Source organism: Tursiops truncatus, chromosome 1 (genome assembly GCF_011762595.2).
Source record: "Tursiops truncatus isolate mTurTru1 chromosome 1, mTurTru1.mat.Y, whole genome shotgun sequence".
Taxonomy (NCBI): domain Eukaryota; kingdom Metazoa; phylum Chordata; class Mammalia; order Artiodactyla; family Delphinidae; genus Tursiops; species Tursiops truncatus.
The window spans coordinates 103,588,035-103,601,349 of NC_047034.1; positions in this window are offsets into that span (position 1 = coordinate 103,588,035).

Here is a 13,315-nt window from a genome sequence, read left to right on the forward strand (position 1 = left end):
CTTCCTGGCTGTCTGCCTCAGCTCTTTGCTCCGGCCCCCTCCTTGGGACAGCTCATGACATGACAGCTTGCTTATTCAAAGCCAGCAAGGGAGAGAGCTTCCTAGCAAGACAGATGTCACAATCTTGTGTAAAGTAATCACACATATCTCAGCACGTGTCCGGATCACACTCTAGGGGAGGGAGTACACAAGTGTGTGAACACTAGAAAGCAGGATTGTGGGGTTCACCGTGAGTCTCTTGCCACAGAGAGTTTATTGATATGGGAGAATTCTCCTGTGATACAGGACTGAACACCCTGGCATGGACCCTGGGAAATAGTGCTAAGATGCTGCTCAGAAAAAGCAACGTCCCACATTAAGTGAAGTAGAAATGTCACACTGCTGTGGCAGATGGTGGAAGAAAGGACCAGGACGCTCAGAGCAGTGGGCATGCAGGAGGGGCTACTTCATATGACACTGGAAAACCCAACAGCTCTGTTCATCAGGAGGGCCTAGAGGACACTGTGTTTACCAAACTGGTAAGTAATGCACAAAGGCCAGGGATGCCGAGTGTCTGCTACAGAGCCTGACTTGACTAGTGGCAGAAGTGGTGAGGAGTGATGGATGCTGGACAAGATTTGTTGACAGGTCGAATGAGGCGTGTGAAAAAAGGAAAGGAGTAAGGGGTGACTCTAAGGTTTTGGGACCGAGCAAAGTACATTTACTGAGCTAAAGAAAACTGTAAGGATAATTGCTCTGTGGATGTCAAAAAACCAAATTTAACTGAGTAAATTTTAAGGATCTTATTGGCTTTTTTCAGTGATTCATGAACCAAGAAGCATCCAATCCAGCAGATAGAATAACTCTGAGGAGCTGTATGAAATGAAAGACTATTACAGGCAAAAGGGAGCAGATTGGTCATTGTAGGGTTACTTTCCTTTAGGGGATGGCAGGGTAGCAGGCAGGTTACCTAACTAGTGCTGATCAGATGATTCCTGATTGACTGGTTTAAAATTCTACTCCTGGGAGAGCTGAAATTGTAATTAAGTCTCAGTTTGGTGATGTGGGGCTTAGCATTAGTAACCCCAGTTTGAGTCTGCTGTCTTGTTTTTTAACATGGGGAAATCAAGAGTTCTGTTAAGAGTGAGATGTCTGTTAGACATTCAGATAGAGATGTGAGTAAGCCGTTGGATATATGAGTCTGGAGTTCAGGAGAGGTCTAAAGAGATATAAATTTGGGAGTTATTAGCTTATGGATGTACAGAACATCCATGGGATTGGATGACATCACCTAGGGAGGAAGTATAGATAAAGAAGGGGTCAGAGAAATTAAGCCCCAGAGCATTCCAACATTTGGAGACTAAGAAGATGAGAAAGCCAGGGTTTTTTGGGTTTTTTTTTAAAATAAATAACAGAAAGTTATTTCTTATACTTCTGGAGCCTGGGAAGGTCAAGCCAGGGTTCATCACAGGATTAACGAGGGAGGGAGGGAGGGAGAGAGAGAGGGAGAGAGGGGAGAGAGAGAGGGAGGGAGAGAGGGGAGGGAGAGAGAGGGAGAGAAGGGAGAGAGAGGGAGAGAAGGGAGAGAGAGAGGAGAGAGAGAGGGAGAGAGGGGAGAGAGAGAGGTAGAGGGAGAGAGAGAGGGAGAGAAGGGAGAGAGAGAGAGAGAGGGAGAGGGAGAGAGAGATTTGCAAGAAATGAGGGGAGGGACCGGGATGTAAGAAGGAACGCTAGGTGGGAGTATCATCTGATGTCATGAGCTTCAGCACTGAAGCTTTTAGAGAAGAGTGAGAGCCTATGCTCTGTGGAACAGGCTGTGGCAGGACTGACAGCCCAGGAGAGGCTGAGTGCTCAGGGTGCCCCCAGGGTTCAGACATTGCGAGTCATGAAGGGAGAGATCGGAGAAGAGGTTGGGGATGTAGGGATTTTATTGATGATGGAGAGATTCCTCCTCTCTGCTCCTGCCCCTCCCCAGGCCACCAAAGAGCTTCCAGTAATTTCCAGATCATTGCTCTCCTACCCCTACCCCCATCTTCCCAAGAGAATGCCTCAGTCAGACTTTGGTGGAGGCAGTTGTGCTCAGAAGTTCTGAAGACACGAGAGACTAGACCAGGAGGCCGAAGGAAGGAAAGGAATTTTTTTTTTTTTTTTTTTTTTTTTTTTGCTGTATGCGGGCCTCTCACTGTTGTGGCCTCTCCTGTCGCGGGGCACAGGCTCCGGACGTGCAGGCTCAGCAGCCATGGCTCACGGGCCCAGCTGCTCCGCGGCATGTGGGATCTTCCCAGACCGGGGCACGAACCCACGTCCCCTGCATCGGCAGGCGGACTCTCAACCACTGTGCCACCAGGGAAGCCCAGGAAAGGATTTTGAAAGGGGTTAAGTCCTAATAAATAGCTGGGGTGGGAGAGAACATGGGAATGTGCTCCAGGTGGGATTAGGAAAGAAGGGAAATGAGGAAGGTGGTAAAGAAATGTCTAGATTGATCTATATTCTTGTGGAGCTGGACAGAATTGGGGTAGAAAAAGGAGAGTATGAGAAGTCCTGCAGGGGTTATGAATTGGACTCCCTTGAAGGTCAAGATACGAGAAACAAATGAAAGTCCTTTTCAATAATTTCTTCATTGAACTCTACTTCCTTGCATGCAGCAGTGCTTTGGGGCTGAGCTTATGGGTACTGGCTAGGGTAGGGTTTAAGATAAATAAAGATACTTGGACCCCACCTCAAGCCAAGGTTCTGGTCTCTGGAAGAGGCAAAAACCAGGTAGGCAATTCTTATAGAGTACTCTCATGAAAAACGTACCCAAGCCTATTCATTCATTCATCAATCCATACATCATCCAATCAGTCAATCAATCAACCAACCAACCAACCAACCAATCCCTATAATGTCAGCTCCAGGGGGCAGGGACTCTATCTCATTTTCTCTTATATCTCCAACACCTGGAGGAGTGCTTATTCATCCTGCAATTGTATGTTGCCTCCTGGCTTATGCCAGCCTCTGTGCCAAGTACTGATTTATGCTGGTGTACGAGGTAGGCATATTCCCGTGTTGCCCTTATGATATAACTCTCTATTGGAATCACAAATGAATAAATACATTTATAATGATAAGATGTGGTTTTGTTAAATGCTATAAAAGAAATGCACATGTTGGTGGGATAAAGAGTAAGGAAGGTCTTGAATTAGACTGGTTAAAGTAGGCCTCTCAGCTCAAGCCTGAAGAAGGAGACATGGCCGCCCATGGTGGTGAGAGAAGGAATATTTATTTTCTAAGCAGAGACAACAGCAAATGTGAAGGACATAAGGACTGAAAGGACAGACATACCTCTTTTTATTGCATTGCGCTTTATTGTGCTTTGCAGATACTACATTTTTCACAAACTGAAGGGTTTGTGACAACCTTGCATCAAGCAAGTCTATTGGAGTCATTTTTCCAATAGCGTTTGCTCACTTTGTGTCTCTGTGTCACATTTTGGTAATTCTAGCAATATTTCATACTTCTTAATTATTATAATATTTGTTTTGGTGATCTGTGATCAGTGACCTTCGGTGTTCCTATTGTAATTGTTTTTAAGTGCAACAAATCATGTCCTTTTAAGATGGCGAACTTAATTGATAAAAGTTGTGTGTGTTCTAAGTGCTCCACCAACTGGCCTTTTCCCCCATTTTTCTGCCCCCTTGGGCCTCCCTATTCCTCGAGATACAACAATGTTGAAATTAGGCTAATAAATAACCCTACAATGGCCTCTAAGTATTTAAGTGAAAGGAAGAGTTGCACATCATTCACTTTAAATCTAAAGCTAGAAATAATTAAGTTCAGTGAGGAAGGCACGTGGAAAGCTGAGACAGGCTGAAAGCTAGAGCTCTTGCGTCAAACAGTCAGCCAAGTTGTGAATACAAAGAAAAGGTTCTTGAAGGACATTAAAAGTGCTACTTCAGTGAACACAGGAATGATAATTAGGTGAAACAGCCTTTTTACTGATAATGGGGAAAAGTTTTAGTGGTCTGGATAGAAGATCAAACCAGTCACAACATTTCCTTCAACCAAAGCCTAATCCAGAGCAAGGCCCCAACTCTCTTCAATTCCATGAAGGCTAGGAAAGTTAAGGAATCTGCAGAAGAAAAGTTGGAAGCCAGCAGAGCTTGGTTCATGAGGTTTAAGAAAAGAAGCCATCTCCATAACATAAAAGTGCAAGGTGAAGCTGCAGCTAGTTATCCAGAAGATTTAGCTAAGATAGTTAATGAATGTGGCTACATTAAACAACAGATTTTCTTTTCTTGCCTTTTTTTTTTTTTTTCTTGGCCATGCTGAGCAGCTTGTGGGATCTTAGTTCCCTGACCAAGGATTGAACCTGGGCCCTTGGGAGTGAGAGCATGGAGTCATAACCACCGGACTGCCAGAGAATTCCGAGATTTTCAATATAAATGAAACAGCCTTCTATTAGGAGAAGATGCAATCCAGGACTTTCATAGCTAAAGAAGAGAAGTCAATGCCTGGCTTCAAATCTTCAAAGGTCAGCTTGAATCTCTTGTTAGGGGCTAATGTAGCTGGTGAATTGAAATTGAAGCCCATGCTCTTTTAGCATTCTGAAAATCTTAGGGTCTTTAAGAATTAGGCTAAATCTACTCTGCCTATGCTCTGTAAATGGAACAACAAAGCCTGAATGAAAGCACATCTGTTGACAATATGGTTTACTGAATATTCAAATCCCACTGTTGAGACCTACTGCTCAGAAAAAAAAGATTCCTTTCAAAATATTACTGCTCTTTGGGCTTCCCTGGTGGCGCAGTGGTTGAGAGTTTGCCTGCCGATGCAGGGGATGCGGGTTCGTGCCCCAGTCTGGGAAGATCCCACATGCCACGGAGCGGCTGGGCCTGTGAGCCATGGCTGCTGAGCCTGCGCATCCGGAGCCTGTGCTCCGCAACCGGAGAGGCCACAGCAGTGAGAGGCCCGCGTACCGGAAAAAAAAAAAAAAAAAAAAAAAAAATATATATATATATATATATATATATATATATATATTACTGCTCTTTGACAACACACCTGGTCACCCAAGAGCTCCGATGGAGATGTACAATGAGATTAATGTTTTCATGGCTGCTAACACAACGTCCATTCTGCAGCCCATGAATCAAGGAGTAATTTCGACTTTCAAGTCTTATTCTTTAAGAAATACATTTTGTAAAGCTATAGCTGCCATAGATAGTGATTCCTGTGATGGAGTTGGGCCAAGGAAATTGAAAACCTTCTGGAAAGGATTCACCATTTTAGACGCCATTAAGAACACTTATAATTCATGGAAAGAGGTCAAAAATATCAACATTCATAGGAGTTTGAAAGAAGTTGATTCCAGCCCTCATGGATGACTTGGAGGGGTTCAAGACTTCAGTGGAGGAAGTAAATGCAGATGTGGTGAAAACATCAAGAGAACCAGAATTAGAAGTGGAGCCTGAAGATGGGACTGAATTGCTGCAATCTCATGGCAAAACTTCAACAGATGAGGAGTTGCTTCTTATGGAGGAGCAAAGACAGTGGTTTCTTGAGATGGAAACTACTCCTGGTGAAGATGCTGTGAAGATTGTTGAAATAACAACAAAAGATTTAGAATATTACATAAACTGAATGGAGAAAGCAGCGGCAGGGTTTGAGAGGCTTGACTCCAATTTTGAAAAAAGTTCTGTGGGTAAAATGCTGTCAAACAGGATTGCATGCTACAGAGAAATCGTTCATGAAAGGAAGAGTCAATCTGTGTGGCAAACTTCGTTGTTGTCTTATTGGAAGAAATTGCCTCAGACACCCCAACCTTCAGCAACCACTGCCTTGATCAGTCAGCTGCTATCAACATCAAGGCACGACCCTCCACCAGCAAAAAGATTATGACTCACTGAAGGGTCAGATGACGGTTAGCATTTTTAGCAATAAAGTATTTTTTCATTAAAATGTATACATTAGTTTTTTAGACATAATGCTATTGCACACTTAATAGACTACAGTATAGTGTAAACATAACTTTAATATGCACTGGGAAACCAAAAAATTCCTGTGATTCGCATTATTGTGATATTTGCTTTATTGCAGTGGTCTGGAACTGAACCCGCAACATCTCCAAGGTAAGCTTGTATATTTATACTTTTTAATGAGAATGTTGTAACCAGTCAGTTGACTGAGGTCTCAGTTCCACATCTTCCAGTTGACTCTAGTTTTCCAATAGTTAAAATTTGCGAATGACATTATTTCTTTCAATCCTTTCCAATCTGAGGGACACAACGTGGTCCCTCATTGTTTTGATTGCATTTCTTTGACAATATCGGGGGTGAACAGCTTTTCAGGTGTTTATTGGGTGTTTGTTTTCCTTTTCTGAACTGCCAGTTCATATCCCCTGACAATTTTTCTATTTGGGATTTGTCATATTTTTATTGATCTGCTAAAAGTATTTTAAATCCATTTCCACTTCAAAAATAAATATTTTTACATTACTTCTGCCAAGAGAGGAAGAGTAACTAAATGTCACATTTCAACACTAAGATGTGAGCAGTCTGGAAAGGCTACAGGCCTGCAAATTGACTTTTTGTTTCCTTGGTCCTTAAACTCCAACGATAGGGAGGGAGGTGACCCATAAACGGCGGGCGCAGTCAGGAAAGTGCCGCTCCGATTCAGCAGCCGCCAGCCTCGGTTGCCACCCCCTTCCCCGGTTCCCACACTCTGGGCCTCCCCACTCCTACCGCCCCTTCACGCCGGGTGGTCTCCCGCTCAGGTTTGAGGCGATTATCCGGGATCAATATTTGAAATAGTTGTATTTTTTTCTAACTGGAGTTAAGTTTATAAGCTTTTTTAATTTAACCACCAAACACCAGAAATAGAAACCTGGAAGGGAGCCAGTATAGCTCTTGGTAGCCAAGGAGCTCGCCCTTCTCCCTGTTTTTCTTTGTTTTTCCCCAGAGTTACTGACATTCCCTTTCAAAAGCTGATTCCGCTACTTCTCAAATTCTTCATCTGAGTCGTTCATCTGCTTCCCAGAGATCCAGCCTTCCCAGTCCAGCCCCTACCCCTGCCCAGCCCTGACACCTGAGATGTAACTGGGGCCCGAACCACGTGACCCGGGCTCCAGCGCCGGTCGTTCCTTGGGGGGAGCTTTAGCTGCCAGCTCTGCAAATGGGAAAGGAGGCCCTGGTGGGTGGCGGATGGGGCACAAGAGCATCTGAAGACTCTGAAGGCTGGTCCCTGCAAAGAGGCGAGGGGAGGGTTTTGTTCGTACTAATCCCTAAGGGCTGGAGTAAGTCCATGCATTTATTCCACTCATTGTCATCATCATCATTATTATTTATTATTATGATTATATCAATCTTCAAATATATATTCAGCTGTACTGTGTACCAGGCACTCCTGTAGGTGCTGGTGAACAAGACTAAATGGATATTGGTGAAATTTACAGCTCAGGGGGAAAGACAGACATGGAATAAATAATTCCACATCACAAATTCAATAAATACAAGTGTGAACATTCTGCTTAGTCAAGTGGGAACAATTTCATGGGCAAGCTTACAAGCTCCTTTCTGAATCCTTTGAAAGGATTCAGGGGAACAGTAAGGAGACTGCCCCTGGGACTTTTGATGGCAGTCCCTTTATTCTGCCTCCCATGTTTAGGGCTGGGCTGTCCTGAGAAAACAGATGACCCTGACATGAATAAGGAGACCTAAGGGGAGGGCACGGGCAGAAGCTGGGAGACACTGAAGCTGCTTTCCCTCCCTACTTGGGAAACTAGTCTCCAGGTTCAGCCTCATGACTCTTATGACCACCCTCAGCACTTTGGCACTGGTCCGAGACATGGCGGGATGGTCCCGGCTGACCTTCAAAGTCATCTGAGTCAGCTCTCACTGACCTGCACATTCAGGCCTCCTCCCCTCGTCTCTCTGCTCTTGCACTTTCATGCTCAGAACTCATGTTCCAGATGGACTCAACTGGCAAGCGTTTGAGACGTGTCTCAGCATCTTGTGATGTGTTCCTGGACCTCCGGGCCCCTGTGTGGGTTGAGTCACTGGCTCTGACTTGATTCCTGCTGCATGTGGTTCCCTTCTTCCTGGGTCCATAAACCAAAGCTCGTCATCTGAAAGCAGACCCCCAGGTCCCTGTGACAAGGCCTGGAGGGGACAGCTCTGCCTGAGGCACAGCCAGTTGGCTCTGCCCTCCGAGGATTCTTTTTTTCCCTTTTTTCCTCTACACTGATTCTTTCTCAGATTTCATTTCTCAAGGGATGGGATTAAAAGCAGCATCCACTGGGTCTCTCTCCCTCCCAGCTCCCTTCTTCACTTAACTTTTGTTATAACTTTTTTACACCTGGGCTATGAGACTGAACGTAGCTGGGAAAGCTGCCAAAGCAGGAATATTGCTGTTCCATCCAAAAGGGCTAATTTCCTTTTCAGCAACTTGGAGGAGGAGGCCAGTTGGTGAAATCGGGAAATGCGAGGAGACGGAGCTTTTGTTTTGTGGTTAAGAGACTGCTAGGATTCAAATCCTGGCACTGTCGCTTCCTAGCTGAATGGCTTTGGGCAAGTCTTCTGTGCTCAGTTTCCTCATCTATAAAACGTAAATAAGCACCCAACTCATAAAACTATTGTGAAGATAAAAGGAGTTAAAACATGTACAGATCTTTAAAAAATCCCTAAAATATATGTGAGTAGTAGTGCTCTTATTGAAATTGTAGGCAATTATGGAGGTTCCTTTTTATAGATTTTTTACAACTTCAGGCTGGTAATAATGGTTTTTAGGTATGGCTTCCCCCTTTCTGCCTTTTCTAGATTAGTACTCCAAAATAGCTAATCTGGCACGTTTTCTTCCATTCTCTGTCAACCCAGATCAATAGCACTTGGTTGGACTATTTGCTCCAGTATCTCTGGGCTCTGCTTCACCAAGTTTGGGTGAGGGCTGGATAGGGGAAATCCATTCATGAGTGAACAATTCTTTTCTCCCCAAGCATGAGGGCTCCCCTCCTCCACGGCTGACCCCCAGGGAGAGCCTATTTGAATCATCCATCCATGAATCCATTTAATCCAAATGACTCACTTATTCCACACACACTATTGGGTATCTACTATCTATTAGGTAGTGTGAGAGATACTAGGTCTAAGAAGTTGCAAAATAATCAGTTTCTGTGCTCAAGGAGCTCAAAGTCACAGGCAATTATAATCCTGGTGTATTAAGTGCTATTATAAAGGTAAGTGTGAGGTGACTTTATGCTGGGTATGGGGGGTTGATGGTGTTCTGTGCTGGGTTCTGGGACACTAGGAGGATTTGGCCAAGTGAAATGAAGGGGAGGACATTCTGGCCAAGAAAGCAGCTGGTGCAAATGCCTAGAGAGGAAAGAGAGCAGGCTCTGAGCTGGGTGTGGATTCACGGGGAGGGGTGTGCCAGGATTGCTTGGGGGCTTCTCTCTAGCTTTTCCACTGATGATCGATCGGAATCTGTTGTATTTACCCTATGCTTTCTTATTTATTAATATTGCATCTCAAATGGTGCTCAAAAAATGGCGTGAATTTTAATAATTGTCGCTTGACCTATGTGAAGCTGGGAGATTCATTATGTGTTATGTATATGTTTTCACGCTTCTGGTTAAACACAACGGATTGAACGTATGTGTTTATCTCAGATACCTTGTAAAAATATCATTGAAGTGAGAGTAGAGGACACAAAAATAGGTATAAACTCACAAAGCCAAAGAGAGGAGACAACAGCAGATGAGAAATGTCAATAAATGTCTGGAATATGAAAATCAGATGAAAGAGAGCTACAAGGGGTCTTAGACGGAGCTCCTTGTGAAACAGACCCTGAGATGGAGATCTGATGCCGGAGGTTTATTGGACAGAGCTCTTGGGAACCACACCTGAGGGGGAGTGAAAGATGCAGGGCTGGGCAGAGAGAGAAGTGGAACTGGGATGCAGTCACGGCAGTCTTAACTGACCTCACAGGAAGCTCTTCAGAGTGGTCCCAAATTGAAGCAAGGGACTCAGGCCTTTGTACCCCTCCACGGGCTAGTCATTGGATGTGGCTGCCCCTCGAAGGGAGATAATCTTGGGTGAGGCAGGTTCCTTCATCCGGGGCCAATTCCTGGGAGGAAACTCAGCTGTAAGCCTTCATCAGAAAATACTTCCAGCCGCTGGGAAATGAGAGTCTCCATCGAAAAGGGAGCACCTGGGTGGCGTACCCTAATACTCTCTACAAAGGGATTCAAAGGAGAGGCAAGCCCGTTCATGCCACAGAGCCCCGGAAAGGCTGAGGAACTAATGATGAAGGAGCCTCTGAAGGCGAGGGGGCGGTGTGAGGCTGAAAACAGAGACAGCGTCTGAAAGGGTATATGAGGAGGCCGCCTCCTCTCCCCAGCCCTGGCAGAGACTGAAGATTTACTGTTGGGGAGAGGCTTTAACCAGAGAGGTTCCAGACCCCGAGACACTAGATATGGCAAGGTTGTGCAGGGGAGGTACCTGAAAATGTAAGAGTTGGAGACAGTCTTTGGGAAACAGGGAATTCCACATTCTGAACGTGAGACCTCCAGCTGCTTCCCCCACTTAGCTCACAGAACTTGAGAGACTAGGGGGGAGTCTAGACAGGAAATTCATCTCTAGAGAGATTGGCCAGCCCAGGAGAAAAGACCTACCATATTGAGATTTGGGGCTTCTTGAATAAAAAAGCCAGCCAGTCACCTTATCACCCTAATGAAGATTACCAGGCACTAAACCTCACCCATGCTCACATAGCTTTTTTTTTTTTACTGATGTTCTTAAATTTTTTTTAAAAAATTGGATCATATATTCACCTTTCTCTTTAACTTGCTGTCACAAGCCGGTAGATGGGGATCTAATGCTATTCTTTTAAATATTTTTTTGTGTGGGAGGGGGCTAGGTCATAGATCACATATAGGAAATCTTCAAACAGTGGTACAGTCAGTAAAATATTCTCACTCCCATACCATCTCCCGGTCCTTTTGCCCAAAGATAAACATCATTTTCTCCTCTATCCTTCCGGATATAGTGTGTATATGTATGTGCGTGTGCGTGTGTGTGTGTGTGTGTGTGTGTGTATGTACAGTCCCAGGAGGGATGTCCCCCAGCAGGCAATGAAGCTGGTAAATTGTCTCATTCATTTGGATCCACGGTCACATAGCTTTTAATCTGTTTTTTAATGCTTCAATTTCAAATATGGTCAGAGAGTCAATGATCATACTCATATATTTAGGGAAAAACTCAACATGAAAGACAGTTGCAAAACAGAGAGATGGCAAAAGAAACTCAGAGGAAACAGACAATGCAGGAGGCAAAAGAAAAGTAAAAACAAAACAACAAAAACCCTTCAGTGTCCTCAAAGTGATACACGTGATGTTGCATTCTTGAAATAAGAACTGAATGCTATACAAAGGAACGGCTACAGCATAAGAAAATTATTTCTCATTCATAAGTCCAATCAGTGGTAAAAAGATGGCAGAATGAGGTGAGACTCCAACTCCACAAAGTTATTCAAGCCTCAGCGGACAAAGTCTGTGCCACCTTTACCACGGAGCTCCTACTGTCACTCTGGGGGAGAGGAAGAGGCACTCTTAGGGGATTTTATGGATCAGGTCTGCGAGTGGAGAGCATCACTTCTGCTCACATTCCATCAGCTAAAAGGGACACAGCCTAGCTTTGTGCTCAGGGAGAAGGATCTGTTTGGGTGAACACACTGTAGTGTCTGCCACAAGAAGTGTTGGAAGTCAAGTCAGGGGATTCTCATAGCAGGCCTGGAAGTTAACTAGTCCAGATTAAAGCAGGCAATGGAAAGCTCCCGGAGGGAGTGTCTCTAGGAAAAGCTGGAACTGAAAGAGCATGAGACATTGAACTGAAAATGAAAGTTGAATTCAGGGGTTTTTACAATGTTCTTGTGAGTGTAGAAGAAATTATGGTAGTAAAAAATGAACAGATGCTAAAAGGGAGGAAATTATCCCCTATAGAAAAAACAAACAGTGAAGGAAAGAAAGGTAATCACTAAGTAGTGATTTAACCAAAAATTGTAACATATCTGTTTTGGAAGAGTGATGTAGGGTGAGGGATAATGAGAAGCAATAGTGCTGAATTCTCATCTTCTGTATATACAGAGTCAATAGATAATACATAAAACTATTGACCTGAAAAGTAGCTGTATAACCCTATTGGTTAAAAATACAGACATAAACACCAGACAAAGTAGAAGAAAACACTTAAGAGGAAGATAAAGGAGACAGGGAGGAGTTAGTTGGGCTTCTGTGGTTGTTGTTTATAAACCTTATAATATTCTTTGACTTTTGAAACCTTGTATATATATGACCTCAAAAATAATAACGATATGTGTAAATCAACTACGCTTCAATTAAAAAAATAATAATGACATAAAAAGTCCATGCATAGGACAAGCTTCAGGCATGACTGGATCCAGGAACTCATCCAAATTTATCAGGGCTTGATTTCTCAGCTTTGCTCTCTGTTTTGACTTCATTTATAGTTAGGCCCTTTTCATGGGGCATAGGACCTCCTTGCCTATGTTTTACTTCCCTCCTCCCTCTTCCTTCCTTCCTTCTTTCTTTCTCTCTTATTAAAAACAATTTAATTGTGGTTACAAAGCACATATTTCCATCTTAACCATTTTTAAGTGTACACCTTAGTAGTGTTAGGTATATTCGCATTGTTGTGCTACAGATCTCCAGAACTTGTACATCTTGAAAAATGGAAAGTTTATATCCATTACACACAGCTCTTTCTTTCCCCCTCCCCCCAGCTCCTGGCAACCACACTTCTACTTTCTGCTATTTTCTTATAGCTATTAGTGGCAGCAAAAAGAAACCTCACTTTCCTGACAATTCTGACAAAAGTCCCAGGACTGTTCCACTGGAGTGACCAGGGATTGGCCAGCAACCCCCAAACAAATGGCCTGAGAGTCAGGGGTGAGTGGCTGCCCAAGAAGTGCTGACAGCAGAAGGGGCCCGGATTCCAGGCAAAGAAAACCAGCCGAGTCCACAGAGGGAACAGTGGGAGGACCAGGCTGTGAGACAGCAGGCCCCACTCTGCTTAGACCCCGGCTGATTTAGAGCTTACTGTTATCTCCATGATCTTTCCAGCAAGTAAGTTTATCTCAACTCTCCACCGAACTCTTTTAAACCTCTTTAATACAAACTTTTTTTTAAGAGTTATTATTCAGGTAAGAGGAAAATCGTGATTATTATTACCTTTAATCTTCTTTGGAAATGTTCATTAGTTATTTGTTTCTTTTCTTATGAATTGTCTGTTCATGCTCTTTGCCCATCCACAGTGTTAATAAACACATTTATCGGACTTCCCAA